This window comes from Gobio gobio, assembly GCF_949357685.1.
Source record: "Gobio gobio genome assembly, chromosome: 7".
Taxonomy (NCBI): domain Eukaryota; kingdom Metazoa; phylum Chordata; class Actinopteri; order Cypriniformes; family Gobionidae; genus Gobio; species Gobio gobio.
In genome coordinates this window covers 30,808,110-30,824,879 of record NC_137103.1, presented here as the reverse complement: position 1 = coordinate 30,824,879, position 16,770 = coordinate 30,808,110, and the positions used below count along the sequence as shown (strand labels likewise).

Sequence of the window (16,770 nt, the reverse complement as noted above, 5' to 3'; positions counted from 1 at the left end):
TGCGAGTTACCACAAAGCAATTCTTTACGATGTTCACAACCATAATTACTTACAGCTGCATTTACCACTTAAGTGTGTGACTGAACTGAGATTTAGCATAATATCCTTAATGGCCCAAAACAATGTAATGGCTGAACAGTACAAGGAAAGAGAATTTGACATGCACTGTTGAAACAAAGCAATGCTAAATGGGCATGCATTTAACAATCAATCAATCTCAAAACACAAATTTCCAATTACTTATAAAGAACCTTGTTTCTTTATAAAAAGTTTCAATTTTGTATAAATGATGTCTACATTTAATGTTGGAGACTATCCCTCACAACGCTAGGGAAAAATATTCTCTATTTCTCAAAATGGTATCATGCAACATCCAATTATGTATCTACATGCTTCACCACTCTTGAATATCTAAGCAGGTTGAACTTTTTTTTTTTGCTTGTACATGGCGTAAAGTGGGAGAGCATAGAATAGAGAATAAATGCAGCTTTTTACCATTCCTTAAGTGACTCTCTGAGCTGAAAAAACATGAGCAATCTTTTCCTCCTCCCCCCAACCCCTCTCTCTCTCTCTTCTCCTGGGGCCTACATGCTCAAAAAAATCCTGGGAGTATTTACAGAGAGGTTGGATGTCATGGCAACAGGAGGGTTTGGTTCGAAATTGCACTGCAATGACATGGAAAAGCCAGGCAAAACCTGCTCTGATTCCCAGCTAAGGGAAACCTACTGCCCTTAAATCCAGTCTGAATGTCTGTTAATGTAACTGAACATCAACTAACAAAATGAGTAGAAAAGAGCTAAATTATCTTTTTTAGATTTTATAATATTACATATATAAATATAACAGATTTCAAATAATGTTTATATATTTCTGAATGCAGAAAAACATTAATAAAGTAATATGTATTATTGAATGCATTAATGTATAACAATTATTACATGAAATAAATGTAATTATATTATTCAGATAAAATATTGAATAAAATGAATATTCTGCAATTCTTCATATTATTATTATTATTTATATAAAAAGGAAGAATAATAAAATATCTAATAATATTCATATAAAAACAATTATACTCATACTAAGTTGTTTTTACTTTTATTATTACTACTACAAATATTACTACTACTATTATTATTGTTGATGTTGTTGCAGAAACAATAACGTATATGACATTAACGTCAACTAGATACTTGGAAATAGGAAGTAGAAAGACATGCTCTAAGGTACTGAAAGCCACCAACAATTGTTGTAAATACAACAACATGCATGCTCCCTTTCTATTTATTTTAAAAAGTTTGCCACAACACAGACCCTCAGAGTGTCTCTCATAATGTGTACTTCAAGTGAGGACACCTGGACAAAACACTGTGCTTCTCTTCCAGACATAAACATATTCATCTACCCAAGAGCGACATAGTAAAGATGAGAGACAAGCCAAAGAAAACAGTATGATCAGTAAGTGTTTATTCAGACTCTCCTTTATCGTGGACTCCATTAAGATACTCAGTGGCTGACTGCTGTTTTTGACCTTGGGTAGTGTGTCATGAGCAATCTTTTCTTTTTCTTTATATTTCTACTCAGTTATCTTTTTATAATGACTGAGAGTGTGTTTAATTACTGAGAAAAATGTTCCAAACATGCACACAAACATTCGGCATGCCCTCTCTGAGGACTGAAAACATGAATGGCATCCTCAAGCAGCTATAGCGAAAAAGCTCAAAGCTTCTACCCATGAAACACACACACACACACACACACACACACACACACACACACACACACACACACACACACACACACACACACACACACACACACACACACACACACACACACACACACACACACACTGCTCAAGCTGTTCCTGCTTCAGAGATCCTGTTGAGACATGAAGACCCAGTGCCTTTGGTGATTACATGATGAGCCTTAATTAAGCAAGCTGATTGGAGATTTACCAGCATCTCATGACCACATGATAGCACAGGTTTGTGAAGAGAATGAATCATCGCACACATCAAAATTGATTGCATTCCCTCACAACAGAGATTGTGGGCCGCCCCAGGGCATCACGGAAGATGCCAGACAAACCCGGTCAAATAGTCGAGCTGTATTTTCCCCGTATCAACAGAATCCATCAACAAGCCATCTATCCATCATCCAGCGGCATTGATCTCTCAGCTCAGTGTGAAACATAAACACTATCTGCACTCAGCTCTGACATGGCAGACAAACTATGACAATGTACACCATAACAAAAGCGCTAAGCAGGCAACATCCTGCATGTGAACTCTACAAAGCACAGGAAACAGCTACAATCATCTCCTGCGAAACGGTGCAACTGAGACAAAACCAGCAATTAATTCAGACTCACAAGTTAAAACGCCTTGATTAATGTGCACATTTTGGTGTGACATTTTCTGATCTGCAGGCTGAAGTCAGAACCATAGAGAACAGACACCGTGAGAGGAAAACAAGGGTCACTGGCTCTGCAGACAGCACAGTGAAAACACCTGAGAGAGCAGAGAACAGATGTTCGGGAGAGAAAGAAGGACAAATCTTACCCTACCTCTGCTTGTTCAGGTGTCCATCAAATCCTGCCTGATCGGAGTGCTGTCACAGACGGGCTCACAAACAAAAATGCTACAGGCAGCAGAGCTCAGGCAGTGCTGGAACCAGCTCAGTCAGCGGCAGAAACATCCCTCCCCTCCTGCATGAATTAATTAAACCTTCTCTCGTCCTCTCTCTCTTTCTCGTCCTCTCCTCTTGTGATTATCCTTCAGTGTTGCATGCAACGCACTCCTTTGGCTGTAGCGGATGAAAATGTCCCTGCACTTTCTTCTCTGACAGCCTGTTTACAGAGCGCTCTGCTGTCGTTCTGTTTCTCTCTCGCTCTCTCGCTCTGCACACACTCTCTCATCAACAGAGCAATATCAAAGTGCTTCTCATAGGACCAGCCCTCCCCCTTGCGAACATCCCTAACCACCACAGTTAGTGCCCCTCTACAGCCTACAAAACCTGCTATATAGAACAGAACCTGTAACACTTTACAATAAGGTTTCATTAGTTAACAAGAACTAAAAATTAACAATAATCCTACTAGGGGTGCACCGATCCGACTTTTTCAGTCCCGATACCGATACCGATGCCTGGGCTTTGTGTATCTGTCGATACCCGATACCGATCCGATATATTGTTGAATTAATAATAAACTGTATATCTTCCACCTTATACCTTCCTTGAAGAGACAAAAGGCACCAGACTTTACTAACTAAACATAACTAAGACAAAATAACAGATGTATGTAAGGTGTTGAATTCTTATTTATTTAAAAAACAATTGTGCATTCAAATCTAAAATAGAATGTAATCTAACTTCTTTAAATAAATAAAATGTAGCAGTGGAAACAAAAAACAGTGTATTGGTCAAACATACAATAGTAATCTGACAGTTACCAAACATTTTTTACACTACAGATAATTGTTTTGGTATATAATCATATCAATATTAAAAAGTAGCATTACAAATTAACAAATAGTCTAATTTTCTACCATATGCAATTTAATAAAAATTTTCAGCTAGCTAATAACAACTTTGTTCTGGTTTCACCTCACTCCAGATTAAATGATTGTAGGCTAGGCCTATTTATTTTGCTACACATTGTCAACAGAAATAAGATGAAATACTGTTGATAATTAAAAATAATTCTTACTACCCACTCTTGCTAAAATGGGTAAGCACACTTGTGTTCTCATTTCAGTTGCGTTCTGAGTAAATTAATAAACTGAGTTCATGAGTTCAGTGTTGGACAGATCAGTTGTTCTGGCCAGTCGTTAAAATGATTCGGTTCAAAGGAGTCATTAGGTCACGAATCGGACATTAGCAGACGCGTTGTGTGCGAATCCCGTCTGTTAGAACATCGCGAAAGATGTCAACACACAGAAAACACTTCATAACTGGATATAATTTGTCTCCCGCTTATTGAAAGTATGCTTTATGTCAGCTGGTCAGAGAAGAGTCAATGTTTTTTGAGCGCAATTCACACCCAGTGATAATTCAAGGACAAAATTGTCCGAATGTGTCACGTGCAACATGGTTTCGGTCTTCCGAGCTTTTGATTTGGATTAATATGTGAAATATGAGAGCGAACACTGATTATTTTGAAGACCCAGAGAGCGCGCGCGGGGGAGGAGCTCTCAGATCGGTCTCTCTGTCACTCAGTCACAAGCGCAGCATCTGTTCTACATCACTCGTAAATCACAATAACTCATCAAATTAGGCTTTGGCCGTCAAAAAAATGTCAATGCAGGAAAGACCCTTACTTTGCAGTAATACCCTCGAAACAGCGACAAACTAGTTGGCGTGGCAAGCGTGAAATATCTCCTCCACACAGCCGAATCTCTGGCTCGCTCCCTTCTAGCATGCGACACACGTGAAGCTGACGAATGACGTAGGTTCTGCTGCGACGGAAAAAAACACCTGGATCGGCTTGTGGATCTGTTAATTTTTCCGATCCCCGATCCAGCTATTTTGTCAGTATCGCGGCCGATATCCGATCCTAATATCGGATCGGTGCACCCCTAAATCCTACAGCATTTAATAATCTTAGTTCATTATTAAAAATCTAAAGTTGTATTTGTTAAAGATCCCATGATGTGGATATTTGTATTATTTAATGAGGTGTACTTATATTGTTAGTATGATTTTGACATCATAAAATGTCATAATTTAGAAATAAAAGGCATTTTTCTATCCTGATTTTAGCCCTTTGGCTTAAATGCTCTGTTTGAAGGGGTGTGTCTGCTCTGAGACTTCAGTGTAAACACCCACTGCTGTGATTGGCTGACATCTTTGCATTTGAAATGCGTATTACATGTGGAACCCTTCTCGAATACTTTTACTACGACTTTTATTATTACAGCTGTCGAGATAAATGAATCGTGAAACTGTTGATTATTGCATTATTTTTAGATCTTTTCCCATCACATGAAAAGCTGCAGTGATGAGCATTGAGTACACAGACAGTCTGCAGTGATCTCGTCATCGCAACGCTATTTCTCTCACAAAATGCTTTCACCAAAACTAACAGCAAACACGACATCGACATCAATACAGTAAGAGCTTCGTTGTGCAGCATAACAGCGTCATTCATTATAACGGCAAGTGTGCAGATAAACTCGCAATGTGTGATTGACAGCTTTGAACATTATAAAGAGAGTGTTCTTTGATCGCCCTCTGTAGTTTAATCACAATATAAATAACAGATTTGTTTCATGCTACTAAGAGAAACAATGTGAAGTTGATCGTTTAGTCACTGGCTGAGCAGCAACAGAGTTCTCGCTCCCAGGGCTGCGAGAACAAAATTACGTCATTTTGTTCTCGCAGCCCTGTTTTGGGAGTTTTCACAGCTTGTTCTCGGCACATCATCTGAGCAGAACTTTTTTCTTGTGGGTGTCCGAGAACTATTGTGGGATTGGTCAGAAATTTAAACATATGCTGCAGTGGGCGGGGCCTCTGAGGAATCCCCAGAAGTTCGCCACCTGTTTTCTCGTGAAGTATGGAACTTTGTTCTTGCCACCTTGAGAAAACGAACAAATTTATGTATGTACCAAGCTTTAGAAACGTAGAAAAATATTTTCTAAACCCCAAACCTTTGAATGACATTGTATATTGTAGGGATGCCAAAATTCTCAATATAATATTGAACCGTTCGGTACGGAATTCTCGGTTCAATACGCGCTTGTGAATTGCATTTTTTCCGGTTTTGCATTGAATTAATAATTTTTCTACAAATTCTATCATTTGCCTCCATCCCAATATACTGAACAACGCAACATACATTCACATCACACGTTAGTGGTAGAGTTAAACTCACAGAACACTATAGTTATTCACAATCACGAAAGTTCATTATTTGCATGCGTTTTTAAAGCCTTGCCGGTTAAACATTTAATTTGCATGCTTATGCGCGGTTCCGAGCGTGCGCACTTAACGCCTGTCAAACACGTGATAACTGGACTAAGTAGTCGTCTAACTGCGCTTATACTGTCAAATACACACAAGGTTAACATAAACACAGTCGGTTATGTCTAAAGTGAAAGTAAAATCAGTCTGTGTCTGTATATTAGATGCACGCAGGTCTTAAATTGACAGCAGCGCAGCCTAGTGAACACACTGTCCTTAATGGGACAGTTCATCTCTAAAATTATGTCATTATTTACTCACTCTAATATTGTTCCAAACCTGCATTCATTTCTCGATGACAGAATTTTCATTTTGAGTGAACTATCCCTTTAATGTTAATACAACAACAAAAGACAAAGAGAAAATCACTCACTGCTCTTGACTGAAAAACTAATACAGTAGCTAAGAATCAATGTATATTTTATAGTGAAGTCTATGTAGTGTTTTATTTTTACATTTATTCATTCAATTTCATACTTAAATGCTGCTGTACTGCTCTGAGCTGCCAGTGTAAATCTTTATATATATATTTATTTTATATTCTACAATACACTAGGAGTGTGTAAAAGGGTTGTTTTTAAAGTAAAGTTTTAAGTTTAAGCAAGGTTTTTCAATTCTTTTAAGTAAAATAAAGAAAGAGAATTGCAATAAAAATAGTCTTTTTTCTCCTTAACCTCTTGCTGTTCCTGTCGCTTAAGAATAGAATAGCAAAAAACTGATGTGACAAGCCATCAGAACCAAACCGAACCGAATCGAAAACCGTGGTTAAAAACCGAGGTATGTATTGAACCGTGGACTAACAGTATTGTTGCATCCCTAGTATATTGCACATTTATTTTTCACAGAAATTAGTTTAAGATTAAACTATAATTGGTAGACCCCCTGTAGTGCTGCAATGTAACCCCATTTGCTTCAATCCTATTTAATATTCTGATACAATCAAGTGTTAATAAAAACTGTTCTATTTTGAAACAGACTGCAGTTTTGCTATTTTCTATTTTTATACCAAACAACATGCAATATAACTCTGCTCATTCTGTAGAGCCAAATACAACCACCAAATAGCATCATGCTGATATTATCTGTCAGAAGTTAAAAGTTTATAGTAATTTAGGAAGATAGCAACCATAATTATGTACCACCGTTCCACTACATTCAGACCCATTGTTCATAAACAGAATAAGATTACAATGCAGAACTTAAGAACTCATGATGCTTTCTGAAACCAGAGGATGACTGCAGACTATTTGAAAAAGAAACCATTGAAGACCCATGAAATAATAATGAGTGTTGTGGCTTTTACTCCATGTCTGTTGGCTTTGAGGTCATGTACAATGTCCCATCCACTAATACCATAAGCAAACGACTAGCAAAGAGCAAATGATGGTTTATGGTGCTAAAATAACCAAAGCCAACTAACTACTGAAAAAAAGCACAAAAAGTGCTAAGCCATTAGACAAACATCCTGTTTCAAAAGAAAATACAGAAAAAGACAGCAGTGCTTTTTGAAAAATTTCAAGGGAGCTTTAAGAACATAACAAAAACGATACAAAACAATAAAAAAATATTATAATATAACTAATATAACGATATTAGTTGGAAAGGAGAGTCACAAAGCTTTAATCCCACATAAATCTGAGCAGAGAGAAAATATGCATTTAATATATCTAAAAAATCTTGACAGATTTCACAGATTTAAGAATAATAGTGAGAAACTAAATGGATCTTTTTAGATGTCACATAAGGATGATATAATGGTCCCTCAAAGGACGATGGGATGAGGCCGGTGCTTATCAACTGAATAGGGAATTAAGCTGTAGAACCATCGCTCCATCACTTAATTTGAGAAGCAGACAAAGGGACAGAAATAGCCCAGGAGTGCTCCTCCCCTGCTCCTATGATCAAAAGCAGACTGTTTTTGTCTGGCCTGACTTTCACCTAGGTATGCCATATCCCTTTTTCCTTTTTTTTTAAAGAGCAATCACGAATTTGCTCTAAAAGACCTTTTTAGGTAAGTGGTTTCAATCAGAGGGCATGATCCCGAAGCCTCCGGCCTTTTGAGATTCTGCAGTTAAAGGACACAGAGAAAAGATCACACTCTTACCATAGACAATAAAAGGAGACTAAATGATAAGGCTGCCCTTACCGTGATTATTTCAGAATGGTAAGCTGGCCATCTTGTGCATATAGAAATCAGTGTTTAGGAAATGTGTAGGAGTATCAACATGAGAAGACGTGTGCGTTTTAAGAGTGTTGAAGGAAACAGAGAAGAAACACACCATCTGCATGCTTTTTGCAATTGCGCAACAGCACAGAAGTACCATAAAAACCCACAAAGTGTGGTGAACTTACATGGCGAACTACCTGTTTGAAAAGGTAAGAGAAATGCAACAAGGAGAGGAAAATGTATATAATTCTACAGGGCTGCGTAATGTCTGTTCTTTCTCTCTGTCTTCCTATAGTGCTGTCTCTCTTTCTGAGGGGACTTTCCCTTTTTCTGTTAGAGATGGAGGTGTTGGCTTATGTTAGCAGAGCATATGCTTTCACTTCCTGTCCCTATCTTACTGTCCTCTTTGTTTGAAGATATGAGCCAACACTTTTATGAACCAACATGTATTTGATCTATCTATCTATCTATCTATCTATCTATCTATCTATCTATCTATCTATCTATCTATCTATCTATCTATCTATCTATCTATCTATCTATCTATCTATCTATCTATCTATCTATCTATCTATCTATCTATCTATCTATCTATCAGCATGCAGACTGCTTCGACAAACATTTGTGAAAGAATGGGTCTCTCTGAGGAGCTCACTGAATTCAAGTGTGGTACTGTGGTACCACCTGTGCAATAAGTCCCTTCGTGAAATTTCCTCACTACTAAATATTCCACGGTCAACTGTTAGTGGTATTATAACAAAGTGGAAGCAATTGGAAACAACAGCAACTCAGCCACGAAGTGGTAGGCCATGTAAAATCACAGAGTGTGGTCAGCGCATGCTGAGGCGGACAGTGCGCAGAAGTCGCCAACTTTCTGCAGAGTTAATAGCTACAGGCCTCCAAACTTCATGTAGCCTTCAGATTAGATCAAGAACAGTGTGTATATAGCTTCATGGAAAGTGTTTCCATGGCTAAGCAGCTGTAGCCAAGCCTTACATCACCAAGTGCAATGCAAAGCATCGGATCTAGAGCAGTGGAGACGTGTTCTCTGGAGTGACCAAACATCACTTCTCTGTCTTGCAATCCGATGGACGAGTCTGGGTTTGGTGGTTGCCAGGAGAACTGTACTTGTCTGACTACCTTGTGCCAAGTGTAATGTTTGGTGGAGGGGGGATTATGGTGTTGGGTTGTTTTTCAGAGTTTGGGCTTGGCCCCTTAGTTACAGTGAAAGGAACTCTTAATGCTTCAGTGAAAGGAACTCTTAATGCTTCAGCATGCCTAACTAACTAACTAACTAACTAACTATCTACCTGCAGTGACAGGCACTGAGTTGAAACTGACAGTGTGACCCTGCTGTACAGAGTCTATGTGGAGGACAGCGGGACACAGACCCTCACACAGTGTCCAGAAAGACAAGAGAGACTTGGGATTGGGATTCACGTGCTATTTTTATCCCTCCGGCTGTCCCATCTCCCCAGTGAGCGGAAACGCTGTCCTTCACGCCTAACCTCAGAGCCCACTGGGAATGGTCACCCCATTCTCATCATGAGAAAGAGCACCATGGGGAAAAGACCCTTTCTCGCCTTACTTTTTCCTCATTTACTGTGCAACGATGCATGAACGAGACAGCCTGCAGTACATCAGTGGCCAAAAGTATTGGCAGTGAGATAAATGTTGTGTTTTGAGTTTATTTAAATTGCTGCTTCAGTTGTTGTGGTGTTGATTCGCATTGCTTCTAGATTATTGTTGAGATGAATCAGATGCATTTTAAATAATTGCAAAAAGAAAAAATAACTATCACAAAACTCCAAATTTCACTGTTCTTTTGGCCCTGGCTGGCACATGATGATCATATCATCAGCACATCCGTCAGGTGAAATCACTCAATCATTCCGATTGGTTTGTAAGAGCAGACAGATTGCTATAAAAGGAGGAGAGAAGTGCTTTCAATCTGTGTTCCTGTGTTTACGGGTCGACCGATATATGTTTGGAAGTATGGAAGTCAAACTTTTTCAAAATATCTTCTTTTGTGTTCAAAGAAATGAATACAAGTTTGGAGCAACATTTGTCATTTTGAAATGTCATTTTTGGGTGAACTATCCCTTTAAGGACAAGCGGCAGCATGTTTTCTCACACATACAGAGATGCATCCGATTTTCTTTCAAATGTTTAATTTCACTTTAGACATAACCAACTGTGTTTATGTAAACCTTGTGCGTATTTGACAGTATAGCGCAATAAGACTCGAAAGATAACTAGTAATCAGACACTGTTTGACAGGCTTTTAGCGCCTGTGCACATCGGGTGTATGCACTCAGAAAAGCCCATGTTAGACCAGTGCATCAGCACGCGAAGGAAATGTTTAACCGGCAAGGCTTTAAAGCTCTTGCAAATAGTTAACTTTTGTGAATTTTCACGTTGCGATTAATTGCTGAAGCTTTTATCACGGTATACGGTATTATCACGATATTGAAATAAGTTGCAAAAAAAGTGTTGTCATAGTATAACAGGTTTAAGAACTCTTTTTGAAATAACAAAAAAACTCAATGTTTAAATACAACAATGCAATACACAAACAAATATATAAAGTAACATTTTCAAACTAATTAAAGTGCAAAAGAATTAGGCTATAAAGAACAACAGGTAACACTTTACACTAAAGTCTTATTATTTAATGCATTAACTAAGATTGAGCAATAGCTACGTTTGTTACAGAAAGTATTATTTTTTGAAATACGACTGATCATTTCAGGTACATTAAATAAGTTATTTTTAATTTAGTAATTTTAAACAGTAACTAAGAAATTAACATTAACTAAGAATAATTAATGCTTTATTGTATTTTTCATTGTCAGTTTGGTAATAATGAATTAACATTAACTAATGAAGCCGTATGTCTCAAAGCTTTACTGAACAATAACAAATAATCAAAACATCAAGTTAAAAACTTCACCAGTGCAGTTGCTTTGTTTATGGGGTTTACGGGGTAACCGTTGCATTTCTGCTGTTCCATCAGCGCCCTCTGGTGTCAGAGAGTGAACGCGCACTTTCATTCAGCGCGTCTCACTCACTCGTTCCGCCATGTGCTTCTCGTGCAAGTTGGGCTTGTTTACATCTGAGCGCGTGTTATTTTGATGCAGAATACAGCAGTGTTGTGCATTGTTGATGGGTAAAGTATTCTTAAATGCATTATAAAAAATTTAATAATTGGTAATAAATTATTATTTACGATATTTTGAAATGTCCACGATAACAATATCGTGCATATTCATTATCGCGATATATCGCATTACCGAATATCAGCACAAGTCTAGTCTCGTGTGAGTATTACTCAACTGCTGCGTTAACATGAATGTATGTCACGTTGTCTGGTATGTTGAGACGGAGGCGCCAGAACTGCAACTGATAGAATGCACTGTAGCACGATACTACGATATTTCTTCAAAAGCAGATCATGGAGACATTTTAATCGTTTTGCAACTTTAGTGTAGTGATTTATTGCAACTTCAGCAACATCTGCTGCTGCCTTACCTTTGAGAGACAACTGATGCATGATCACAGCCACTATTGCTAACTAATTTTCAGGGGAAGTTGTTAAAGGCAGATCAATTTGTTGCTAAAAGTTGCTAAAAGACGATTTAGATTTGTTTGTAAAAGAAACAAACTTAAATGTTGTCTGCAGTGAGTGAACTAGCATGCATTAGCCCTTTTTAAAGCGTTAATGGTACTTGTGTAGGAAATTATATATTTGTCTTTTTTTAATTATTGTGACTTGCTAACCAAACAATTGTACTCTGAACTTTAAATTATTTTGCCAAAAATGTGAAATGCGTGCTACTGCTGCTGCACGGATTTCACAGCGATTTCCACATCTTAAGGAATTATGAATGAACCACTCAGTCTATTGAGCTAGCTTGTACTTGTGTTGTTTGGATTTAGAGTCACTTTCCAAAAGTTGCTAAAAGTTGCCAAATAATTTTTTTAAATTGCAAAATTTGTTGCTAGGTGCTTTTAGAAAAAAAAGTTGCTAGGGTAGACAGAAAAGTTGCTAAATCTAGCAACAAAATTGCTAAGTTGGCATTTGCCATCTTGTCATGCATGTCACTCCCAGATAACAGAAAATTGACAAAAAGACGAGACGTGGCCAGTCGATGAATTGCAGTTTAAGTCACTTTATAGACTGTAAAAAAAATATGGACGTAGTGTCCGTGACGCCACCCATAGGTTTCTGAAAAGCAGTTTTGAAGCGTAAATTAGGGACGAGCTGGCCGTTGCCATTTTGGCAGCGCGTCATTGTGCGTCACTCCCTGATAATAGAAAATGGGCAAAGAGGCGGGACGTGGGTGGAGCTGAGGTGATGCGATGACTAACAGATAGCAGGTAAATGGCTATCCACCTGTCACTCAAAATGGCCACGCCCTTAATTATGCAGAACTTTAAGGCTTTATATAATGTAAACAAATGAGTTATAAAAAAATTCACCCCCCTCACAGTTGTCATGAAGGGCAAAATTAGCCGTATAGACCAAAACCACAATTTGTACCAGGCTGTAAACATGTTTGTGACATAACATGTGACTTAACCTGAATTCATCGACTAGCCGCTAGGGACAGGCTCTAAAAGGGAGCAGAATGTCATTGAGCTCCATGTTAAAATGCCCAAACTTTACAGCAGAAAATGACAACTTCATGACAACTGTGAGGGGGGTGAATTTTTTCTCATTCGTTTACATTATATAAAGCCTTAAAGTTCTGCATAATTAAGGGCGTGGCCACTTTGAGTGACAGGTGGATTGTCTTTTGTCACCTCAGCTCCAGCCACGTCTCTCCTCTTTGCCCATTGTAAGTTATCCGGAAGCATGACAAGATGGCAACGGCGACTTTGAGGCTTCAAAACTGCTCTTCAGACACGGCTGCATTAGAGCCAAATAGCGCATTTCAAAATAAAATTATTTTATTTGCAAGGCCATCAGAACACCATCAGTGCAGAGCTTGCTCAATATCGATAGCAGCTGGGTGTGACTGCATCTGCATGCACAGTGAGGCGAAGAATTTTGGACATCGGCCTTGTGTCAAGAAGGGCAGCAAAGAAGCCATTTCTTTCCGAGAAAAACCTCAAGGACAGACTGAAATTCTGCAGGAAGTATAAGAATTCAACAGCAAAAGACTGGTGCAAGAAAAAAACACTGCCATGAATAAAGAATGGTATCAAAACGACCTGAGTAACTTCTCCAAACGATCCAGGAGCAATTTGGTGATGATCCGTGCATTTTCCAGCAGATGGAGTACCATGTCACAAGGCAAGAGTGATAATTAAGTGGCTCAGAGATCATTACATTGAAATATTAGCCAAGCAACTCCCGGGACCTGTGGTCAATCCTCCAAAGGTGAGTGGACCAGCAGAAGTCCACAAATTGTGATAAACTCAGACCACTAATAAGGCAAGAACGGATCTCCATCAGTCAGGATTTGGCCCAGTGATTATATCCAGCATGCCAGACTGAATTAGGTTATGAAGAGGTTGTAAAAAAGAACGATCAATACTCTAAATATTGATTCTTTGCATATATGGAATGTTTTGACCAAAACAAGCCTTTAAAACTTATGAAATGCTTATCATTGTTTTCCAGTATACCACAGAAACATGTGAATAAATAGTCTACAAATACTGAAGCAGGAAACTTTGCAAAAACACAAAATTTATGTCACTGCCAATACTTTTGTCCACAGCTGTAGTACCTTGCAGTATAAGCAAGACTGTTCACGCTCTCCAGCCATCGCAGGTCATTTAGCAAGAACTGCCTTGTTGCACATCTTTTAGAGCAACAAATAGACCTAATACTATGAATGCGTGAGAGTGTGTAGGAAGAGTGTGAATTGTAAAACATGCATGCAATGAAGCTTAAAGGATTATTTTATCCAAATTGTACAGAATGTACTAGTTGCTCTTTTCCATGCATGAGGATTTCAAGCTTAAACACTATATTCAGAAGACTGGGCCACTTTTATGATCCTTATCACTGATTTTAAAGGAAAGATAGTGGCTGAAAGCCTCCCTAAATCGGTTCTAGAAACACCAATTTTGGAGTCAGTAATTTTCTTTAAGAAATGATTTTATTCAGCAAGGAAACATTACATTTAAATTGATATGTAAAGACTAGAGATGAGTCGACTAAATGATTCTGCTGCTAGTCGACATAGGGAAAAAAACAGTTTGTACACTTATGTTTTGCTTTACATTTTTACAAATACTACAGTACATTCAAATTATTGTCATGTAATTGTTGCATTTAAAAATAATACATTATTTTGAAAAGTGTATATCTGGAGCAAAAATCTAAATCCATTCATTATACCTCAGACCTTGCATGCGTTTCGTTTTCTCAGTGTCACTCGCGGCAGGCTCAGAAAAAGACTGATTACACCAAATTGTAATAGGAAAAGTACAATTTTACAGGATCCAAGGTTCACTTCATGGAGTATTGCATATTGCAACAACAGGAAGTGAGATTTCCCAATGCAGCATCAAACTGTGATCCAATTAAAGTGTAAACAATCCAGCATAGTAATTCCAAGTTTCCGCACTATTAAGTAGCTACAGATGTGGAAATAAAAATAGCAAAAAGACAGATTAGGAATGTCCTAAAGGCTATGTTGAAACGTATGCCTTGTTATATTTTTCTCTCTGAGTTGGAAATAAAGGGAGGGGGGGAAAGCACTAGTTATATGACCACCAATGGATGCAGTGGACAAACAGTTCTGCATTAATGCAGTCTGTGACAGACAACCATGTGGCTCCATTAAATCTCTACCCCATAATGTGATCCAAAGCTACATCACTGGGCTGGCAGGCTCATCCCCAGAGACACCAGGACAGGAAGAGATGGGAGGAGATGGAGAAGATGAAGAAGCACAGCACAAAACAACTACAGCAAAGCTGACAAGCTTAAATTTCATAAAAACATCAGATTTATCCAAGAACATTTTAATTGTAATTCTTGGCTCACATCAACCAAGATCAAAAAAAGATGAGTTATCGTTGCAAAGAACAGATTCTCTTTGAATTAGCAACAGGCACTTACATGCAGATAAAACAATAATAGCCTGTACATAAGAAAAAAATATGCTTGCGATAAAGCAGTCTGAGGCACATATGATCACAGTTCAAACACAATCACCTGTAAGAGGACTCTATGGGTACTTAGAGAGATGCACTCATTTCTGGGAAAACCAGAGAAGTGCAATACATTTTCACACATGCACAGCCTGATACTGCATGTTACTGACACCCACCCACACGTGCATAAAGGTCACACACAAGGTGAAAAATTGACTGCGTCTTATCCTTTTCTCACAGACAAGGCAACTCTAAAAAAAACTGACTGGCTTTCCATTGGACCACCTTTTAAGTTAAAAAGCAGATTTTGGTAATTCATGCAGATTGGTATATTAACATTATATAACAGTTATAAGCTCTACAACTTACAAAGATTTTCTTTTACAGTTATAATCAAAGTTCAGTGAACACATAAATTCAAAAGCCAATATAAATTCAAAGAAAAATAAAAAGCAATGTCTTTGGAATGTATTACAAAATTTTTATTGTGTAAGGGGTAAACTATATTCAATAAAAAAAAATACATTTTGATAATATTATTAGGCTATAAGTATATATTATGATAATATTATTATAAGTAACAGTTAATTATCATAACTGTTTGTGGTTGCTAAGCAACATAAAATATAGAATGTGCAGGCACAGGTGTGTTTATAGTCACTTGTCAACAACATAATATGTGGCTTAACCTATCAGAATTTAGAGGTGCAACGATATATTTGAAATACAATTCACTAAATGCTTTAAATAATAACTCACAGTTTGAGGACAGAAACTTCCAGCGCTTGTAACAATGACAAAGACAGGTTGAAATCCTCAGCTCGCCTTTTTACCACAGTCATGAACACATTTGCAAAGAGATAGAGCTCTGGTTTCCTCTGCAGGGACCTCCTGCTCTCACTTCAGCATTTCCTTTGATGTAAGCAACGGCACTAGCTTTGCACAAGTGTTTAAAAACACTGCCATCCAGTTTTCAGTTGTGACATTATTCTATGGATTCCATGCACTTCATTATATACAGGTGCCTGAATAACACCAGCACAGCACTGACAGGGAATCTATCATGTACTTCGATGCCCTGACTTGAGAATCAATGTCTCTGGCAGCTTCTTGATGAATGGCTAACATTAGTGTTACTATGCACACAGTACATTTGCTACCACCACTATTAGCATGAGTATCATACCCTCAAGACACAAGGGAATAACTCTCACCTATACTGTATGCATCTCCCTGTATGAGTTTCCTTTTCGCATTGGGACTGAATACCATTTGACATTAAATCACACAAATATTTATAGAGGCAAATGTTGAAATCAAGCTTAAGGATTGGACAAAGTGAGGGGGAAAATGACCAAAAAATACCTTTAAATTTGAATTTCAACCATAATCTAACCGTGGTGAGCTGTCTTGCTTACGTGTGTCAGCTTTTAATAATTCAGCGTTAGGTTTAAATAATTCACTTTTGATTTAAAAAGTAGATATTGCATTTGAAAATTTAAAGACATGAGAAATTAATG

The 16,770-nt window shown here is 37.9% G+C and overlaps 1 protein-coding gene across 5 annotated transcripts in view; it reads right to left on the bottom strand.

Annotated features, from left to right (window-relative positions):
• dgkg (diacylglycerol kinase, gamma) overlaps window positions 1–16,112 on the bottom strand; it is a 133,657-nt gene extending 117,545 nt beyond the window's left edge. The window contains exon 1 of one of the 5 annotated variants that reach the window (XM_079821271.1): window positions 16,010–16,112. The gene's annotated coding sequence lies outside the window, so the exon portion shown is untranslated. Of the gene's footprint in view, window positions 1–2,567; window positions 2,914–16,009 lie in introns of those variants that run through there. The other 4 variants (XM_079821269.1, XM_079821270.1, XM_079821267.1 and 1 more) reach the window with 4 other exon arrangements.
• Window positions 16,113–16,770: the final 658 nt, after the last annotated feature.